The sequence below is a fragment of the Eulemur rufifrons genome, chromosome 3, assembly GCF_041146395.1.
Source record: "Eulemur rufifrons isolate Redbay chromosome 3, OSU_ERuf_1, whole genome shotgun sequence".
In the NCBI taxonomy this organism is placed as follows: Eukaryota; Metazoa; Chordata; class Mammalia; order Primates; family Lemuridae; genus Eulemur; species Eulemur rufifrons.
In genome coordinates, this window is record NC_090985.1 from 20,946,183 (window position 1) to 20,953,893 (window position 7,711).

The 7,711-nt window shown below is 55.1% G+C and overlaps 3 pseudogenes; all 3 read left to right on the forward strand.

Moving 5' to 3' along the window:
* The first annotated feature begins 847 nt into the window (after nt 1-847).
* Nucleotides 848-921, forward strand: LOC138382251 (small nucleolar RNA SNORD116; annotated as a pseudogene).
* A 3,083-nt stretch (nt 922-4,004) lies between these two features.
* LOC138382252 (small nucleolar RNA SNORD116) lies at nt 4,005-4,078 on the forward strand (annotated as a pseudogene).
* A 3,084-nt stretch (nt 4,079-7,162) lies between these two features.
* LOC138382253 (small nucleolar RNA SNORD116) lies at nt 7,163-7,236 on the forward strand (annotated as a pseudogene).
* The last annotated feature ends 475 nt before the right edge of the window (nt 7,237-7,711 follow it).

The following is a 7,711-nucleotide window of genomic DNA, read 5'->3' on the forward strand; positions in this document are numbered from 1 at the left end:
ACCCAGGCGGTATGGCTTTGTCGTCTGTATGGGCTGACTGACGTGGAAGGAGGAAAACCCTGGCCTCCTGAGGCAATGACCGAATTCTGGTCAGATCGTCGTGGGAGGGTTTGGAGCGATTTCCGTGACTTCTTTAAGTAATGAAGAAATTCCTAGCAAGTGCCAAGAATGACTTGGCACAAAGAGTGTGAGGCATTGACGACGTGAGGAGCCATCATGGGCTTCTGTCTCCTTGACGTTAGGGCGGCACATTTAGCTCAGCGTTGAGCAAGGTCAGACACGTCTGAGACGGATGATGAAATTAGTACGCTGCACGCACAGAGTCATAGTGGTGGGAACACAGGCAGCCCTGTCTTGCGGTCATCATGCCCCAGCCACACATGGTAAGCACCAGGGACCGGGCCCCTTAGCTTTACTCATGCCAGTTTGGAAAAGGAAGACACATGGTCTCCGCGTGCCCACAGATATAATCTCCCCCCACAGGACGCAGTGAAGTTTGATGTGGGCTTCGAAGGGATGAATTTCTCTCCTCCCCGGTGTGGCGAGGTGAAGGAAGAGTATAGGGAGCAGTTCTGGCCGCCCTCATCCCCAAGGTCCAGTGTGAATTCTCTCCTACGGTAAGGATCTTGTCCCGGGATCAGTGCCACACCCCGTGGGGAGGGGATCGTGACTCTGCCTGGAGGCGGGGCCCACACCTTGCTAGCCAGCCGTGGGGCCGGTCATTGCTTGTGGTGCCGGTCTCGCTGGTGGAAGAGTGTGGGTTGGCGAGCCCCAGGGTGACAGGAGAGCCCAGTGCTCAGTGTCTGTCCCGGATCTGGGGCTCAAGGTCCCTTTCGTACGCGTGCCTGGATCGATGATGTCTAAAAAAAATGGAAACTTTTGAAATCTGAACAAAATGAGTGAGGACTCGAGCTGAGGTCCAGCACGGGGATCGCCACGCCAGTAGGCTGAAGGGAGCTGAGTTAGTAGAGCTTGGGGTGAGGAAAGGCCTGTGACGTCTGGAAATGTGAAAGGCTGAAGTACCGTGGAAGCAGTGGAGTTGGGCGACCGTGTGAGCACACCCTGGTGGTGGCTTGCGGGGTACCGTGGAAACCCTCTGAGGGCGTGGCCGGTGGCTTCCTTACCCCGTCCTCACCAGACCCTGGGGAACTAAATGGCCGTTAGCGATACCCCTGTGAAGCCACTAGGCCTCCCCCTGGGCCCCTCTCCCCTCTGGTTGGCTGAGCCGGCCAGAGCAGCTGATGGGCCATCTCTGTTCTGTCCGGAGGGCAAAGGTATGAGCCGCTTGCAGGGCTGGGCCGCCATTTTATTTTTCTGTTCACTGTTGTTACGTGAAAGCACTGCCTGGGAGTTGAAAAACAGACACCCAGTAGGGAACCTTAGCGGTCTCTTTCGTTACCCATTGGACTGGCCGTCCGTTCCCGCGGTACGGCAGCCTCGGCCCTTGTGGGTTTTCCCGTGAACCGGGCAGGGCCTTTTGAGTCCATGGCGGTCCCCCATTCCAGGCCCTGCCGTGTCCGTCCTTTGTGAAAGCGGCGGGACTATATCTTTGAAATGCTGGACTTTTAAGCTGGATGGAATCGGCCACCCTCCTGGGTCCTCAGCGGGTTTCCACGGTCTGTGAAGTGATGAGGAATGGTGTTGCAGTGGAGGTGCTAGGGAGCCTTTGGGTCATGGCTTTGAGGACAATGTCAATGTATGACATGCTCAGCAGCGATGTGAGCACGAGGGTTCTGGTCTTGCATGTATGTGGCCAGACAGGCGTGGAACGTGAAATCCTATAAGTGCTTGCAAGGAGATGTTCCATTTGGGGAATTTTGTTGCCCCTGTACTCTGCAGATTGGGTGAGATATCATTCCGGGGACGTTGACCGGCGGACTGAGGAAGTGCTGGCCTGGACACCTGCACTGGCTCCCTTCTGTGGGCGGGACCAACGGAAAACACTCCCCAGGTAACTTACATCCAGTTTTCAGTGGATTCAGTTTTGTGGGCTATGATAATTCTGTTACAGGGGCTGTGGCCGCGCCTGCACTGGGTCCATTCACATGTTTGTCGGGGCTGGAAGAATCTCCCCAGTGAGGATGGCTTTTTTGAGGACACTGACGTGCTCACAATCTCAAGGTGTTGTGAGTTTGCGCCTGTCAATGTTTTTTTTTGTTTTTTGACAGGAACCGTTCCCGGTAGATTCTTCACAGGCGCTGTCAACCGGGTCGCTCGGGGGGCACCCGTTTTTTTTCTTTATTAGTTTGTTTTTCCTGGGAACAGAGCAAAGGAATTCACTTCCACTGAGCTATCCTTCTCCATAGGGGTAGGCCTGGGCTCTTCAGGCAACCATGGATCAGAAAACATTTGCAAACACGTGAAAATCCTTCAGTCCATCCATCGGTAGATTCACTCGCTGGATGGATGATTCGATGGATCCATCGAACATTTGTGGATGCATTGATGCTTTCACCTGTACCGATCACGTTCTGCCTCTGCACTGTGGTCCCTTACGCCTAAACCACAGGCTCTACCATACAGGCCCACAGCGTATCCATCGTTGGGGGCGCGCTCCGTGATCAGACGACGACCAGCCGACACGCGGGTGGTGGTTCTGTGCCGAGGTGATGGGCAGCCAGGCGATTTTCCCTTAGGCGCTCGAGCTCCCGTAGGCGTCCGTGTCCTCAGGGGATCCTGGAACCCCTGCGGCTCATATTAAAAGTGCGATTGTACCTTGGAATGCCCGATTCCAATACATCCTGCATCCAACCTCTTCACACCACAGATGATCGCGTTTCAAATTCTTGGATGGTAACGTCGACGTTAGGTCCACAGTCCCATACCCTCAGTGAGTTCGCACCGTGTATCAAGGGATAGGAGAACGATATCCGGAGAGATGTCGAGGGCAGAGTGCTGAGAGTGCGTGCAGAGGGGAGATTTCGGAGAAGTTCTGTCCGGGGCTCCCCGATCACAGAAGGGAACGTGATTCTTCTTAGCAGAGACGTGGTCTCTGGACTTTCTCATATGCACTGGTACACCTAACTGGTCGAGCCACGTCTCCCAGGAAGCCTCTTTTCTTTGTATTTGTATTTTCATTTTTCCCCGGGGTGCCTGAGTTTCCCGGTTCTTTGCAATTTTGGTGTCACCGAATGCCCTGGCGGGAGCTCAGTGGTGAACCCAGGCGGTATGGCTTTGTCGTCTGTATGGGCTGACTGACGTGGAAGGAGGAAAACCCTGGCCTCCTGAGGCAATGACCGAATTCTGGTCAGATCGTCGTGGGAGGGTTTGGAGCGATTTCCGTGACTTCTTTAAGTAATGAAGAAATTCCTAGCAAGTGCCAAGAATGACTTGGCACAAAGAGTGTGAGGCATTGACGACGTGAGGAGCCATCATGGGCTTCTGTCTCCTTGACGTTAGGGCGGCACATTTAGCTCAGCGTTGAGCAAGGTCAGACACGTCTGAGACGGATGATGAAATTAGTACGCTGCACGCACAGAGTCATAGTGGTGGGAACACAGGCAGCCCTGTCTTGCGGTCATCATGCCCCAGCCACACATGGTAAGCACCAGGGACCGGGCCCCTTAGCTTTACTCATGCCAGTTTGGAAAAGGAAGACACATGGTCTCCGCGTGCCCACAGATATAATCTCCCCCCACAGGACGCAGTGAAGTTTGATGTGGGCTTCGAAGGGATGAATTTCTCTCCTCCCCGGTGTGGCGAGGTGAAGGAAGAGTATAGGGAGCAGTTCTGGCCGCCCTCATCCCCAAGGTCCAGTGTGAATTCTCTCCTACGGTAAGGATCTTGTCCCGGGATCAGTGCCACACCCCGTGGGGAGGGGATCGTGACTCTGCCTGGAGGCGGGGCCCACACCTTGCTAGCCAGCCGTGGGGCCGGTCATTGCTTGTGGTGCCGGTCTCGCTGGTGGAAGAGTGTGGGTTGGCGAGCCCCAGGGTGACAGGAGAGCCCAGTGCTCAGTGTCTGTCCCGGATCTGGGGCTCAAGGTCCCTTTCGTACGCGTGCCTGGATCGATGATGTCTAAAAAAAATGGAAACTTTTGAAATCTGAACAAAATGAGTGAGGACTCGAGCTGAGGTCCAGCACGGGGATCGCCACGCCAGTAGGCTGAAGGGAGCTGAGTTAGTAGAGCTTGGGGTGAGGAAAGGCCTGTGACGTCTGGAAATGTGAAAGGCTGAAGTACCGTGGAAGCAGTGGAGTTGGGCGACCGTGTGAGCACACCCTGTTGGTGGCTTGCGGGGTACCGTGGAAACCCTCTGAGGGCGTGGCCGGTGGCTTCCTTACCCCGTCCTCACCAGACCCTGGGGAACTAAATGGCCGTTAGAGATACCCCTGTGAAGCCACTAGGCCTCCCCCTGGGCCCCTCTCCCCTCTGGTTGGCTGAGCCGGCCAGAGCAGCTGATGGGCCATCTCTGTTCTGTCCGGAGGGCAAAGGTATGAGCCGCTTGCAGGGCTGGGCCGCCATTTTATTTTTCTGTTCACTGTTGTTACGTGAAAGCACTGCCTGGGAGTTGAAAAACAGACACCCAGTAGGGAACCTTAGCGGTCTCTTTCGTTACCCACTGGACTGGCCGTCCGTTCCCGCGGTACGGCAGCCTCGGCCCTTGTGGGTTTTCCCGTGAACCGGGCAGGGCCTTTTGAGTCCATGGCGGTCCCCCATTCCAGGCCCTGCCGTGTCCGTCCTTTGTGAAAGCGGCGGGACTATATCTTTGAAATGCTGGACTTTTAAGCTGGATGGAATCGGCCACCCTCCTGGGTCCTCAGCGGGTTTCCACGGTCTGTGAAGTGATGAGGAATGGTGTTGCAGTGGAGGTGCTAGGGAGCCTTTGGGTCATGGCTTTGAGGACAATGTCAATGTATGACATGCTCAGCAGCGATGTGAGCACGAGGGTTCTGGTCTTGCATGTATGTGGCCAGACAGGCGTGGAACGTGAAATCCTATAAGTGCTTGCAAGGAGATGTTCCATTTGGGGAATTTTGTTGCCCCTGTACTCTGCAGATTGGGTGAGATATCATTCCGGGGACGTTGACCGGCGGACTGAGGAAGTGCTGGCCTGGACACCTGCACTGGCTCCCTTCTGTGGGCGGGACCAACGGAAAACACTCCCCAGGTAACTTACATCCAGTTTTCAGTGGATTCAGTTTTGTGGGCTATGCTAATTCTGTTACAGGGGCTGTGGCCGCGCCTGCACTGGGTCCATTCACATGTTTGTCGGGGCTGGAAGAATCTCCCCAGTGAGGATGGCTTTTTTGAGGACACTGACGTGCTCACAATCTCAAGGTGTTGTGAGTTTGCGCCTGTCAATGTTTTTTTTTGTTTTTTGACACGGAACCGTTCCCGGTAGATTCTTCACAGGCGCTGTCAACCGGGTCGCTCGGGGGGCACCCGTTTTTTTTCTTTATTAGTTTGTTTTTCCTGGGAACAGAGCAAAGGAATTCACTTCCACTGAGCTATCCTTCTCCATAGGGGTAGGCCTGGGCTCTTCAGGCAACCATGGATCAGAAAACATTTGCAAACACGTGAAAATCCTTCAGTCCATCCATCGGTAGATTCACTCGCTGGATGGATGATTCGATGGATCCATCGAACATTCGTGGATGCATTGACGCTTTCACCTGTACCGATCACGTTCTGCCTCTGCACTGTGGTCCCTTACGCCTAAACCACAGGCTCTACCATACAGGCCCACAGCGTATCCATCGTTGGGGGCGCGCTCCGTGATCAGACGACGACCAGCCGACACGCGGGTGGTGGTTCTGTGCCGAGGTGATGGGCAGCCAGGCGATTTTCCCTTAGGCGCTCGAGCTCCCGTAGGCGTCCGTGTCCTCAGGGGATCCTGGAACCCCTGCGGCTCATATTAAAAGTGCGCTTGTACCTTGGAATGCCCGATTCCAATACATCCTGCATCCAACCTCTTCACACCACAGATGATCGCGTTTCAAATTCTTGGATGGTAACGTCGACGTTAGGTCCACAGTCCCATACCCTCAGTGAGTTCGCACCGTGTATCAAGGGATAGGAGAACGATATCCGGAGAGATGTCGAGGGCAGAGTGCTGAGAGTGCGTGCAGAGGGGAGATTTCGGAGAAGTTCTGTCCGGGGCTCCCCGATCACAGAAGGGAACGTGATTCTTCTTAGCAGAGACGTGGTCTCTGGACTTTCTCATATGAACTGGTACACCTAACTGGTCGAGCCACGTCTCCCAGGAAGCCTCTTTTCTTTGTATTTGTATTTTCATTTTTCCCCGGGGTGCCTGAGTTTCCCGGTTCTTTGCAATTTTGGTGTCACCGAATGCCCTGGCGGGAGCTCAGTGGTGAACCCAGGCGGTATGGCTTTGTCGTCTGTATGGGCTGACTGACGTGGAAGGAGGAAAACCCTGGCCTCCTGAGGCAATGACCGAATTCTGGTCAGATCGTCGTGGGAGGGTTTGGAGCGATTTCCGTGACTTCTTTAAGTAATGAAGAAATTCCTAGCAAGTGCCAAGAATGACTTGGCACAAAGAGTGTGAGGCATTGACGACGTGAGGAGCCATCATGGGCTTCTGTCTCCTTGACGTTAGGGCGGCACATTTAGCTCAGCGTTGAGCAAGGTCAGACACGTCTGAGACGGATGATGAAATTAGTACGCTGCACGCACAGAGTCATAGTGGTGGGAACACAGGCAGCCCTGTCTTGCGGTCATCATGCCCCAGCCACACATGGTAAGCACCAGGGACCGGGCCCCTTAGCTTTACTCATGCCAGTTTGGAAAAGGAAGACACATGGTCTCCGCGTGCCCACAGATATAATCTCCCCCCACAGGACGCAGTGAAGTTTGATGTGGGCTTCGAAGGGATGAATTTCTCTCCTCCCCGGTGTGGCGAGGTGAAGGAAGAGTATAGGGAGCAGTTCTGGCCGCCCTCATCCCCAAGGTCCAGTGTGAATTCTCTCCTACGGTAAGGATCTTGTCCCGGGATCAGTGCCACACCCCGTGGGGAGGGGATCGTGACTCTGCCTGGAGGCGGGGCCCACACCTTGCTAGCCAGCCGTGGGGCCGGTCATTGCTTGTGGTGCCGGTCTCGCTGGTGGAAGAGTGTGGGTTGGCGAGCCCCAGGGTGACAGGAGAGCCCAGTGCTCAGTGTCTGTCCCGGATCTGGGGCTCAAGGTCCCTTTCGTACGCGTGCCTGGATCGATGATGTCTAAAAAAAATGGAAACTTTTGAAATCTGAACAAAATGAGTGAGGACTCGAGCTGAGGTCCAGCACGGGGATCGCCACGCCAGTAGGCTGAAGGGAGCTGAGTTAGTAGAGCTTGGGGTGAGGAAAGGCCTGTGACGTCTGGAAATGTGAAAGGCTGAAGTACCGTGGAAGCAGTGGAGTTGGGCGACCGTGTGAGCACACCCTGGTGGTGGCTTGCGGGGTACCGTGGAAACCCTCTGAGGGCGTGGCCGGTGGCTTCCTTACCCCGTCCTCACCAGACCCTGGGGAACTAAATGGCCGTTAGAGATACCCCTGTGAAGCCACTAGGCCTCCCCCTGGGCCCCTCTCCCCTCTGGTTGGCTGAGCCGGCCAGAGCAGCTGATGGGCCATCTCTGTTCTGTCCGGAGGGCAAAGGTATGAGCCGCTTGCAGGGCTGGGCCGCCATTTTATTTTTCTGTTCACTGTTGTTACGTGAAAGCACTGCCTGGGAGTTGAAAAACAGACACCCAGTAGGGAACCTTAGCGGTCTCTTTCGT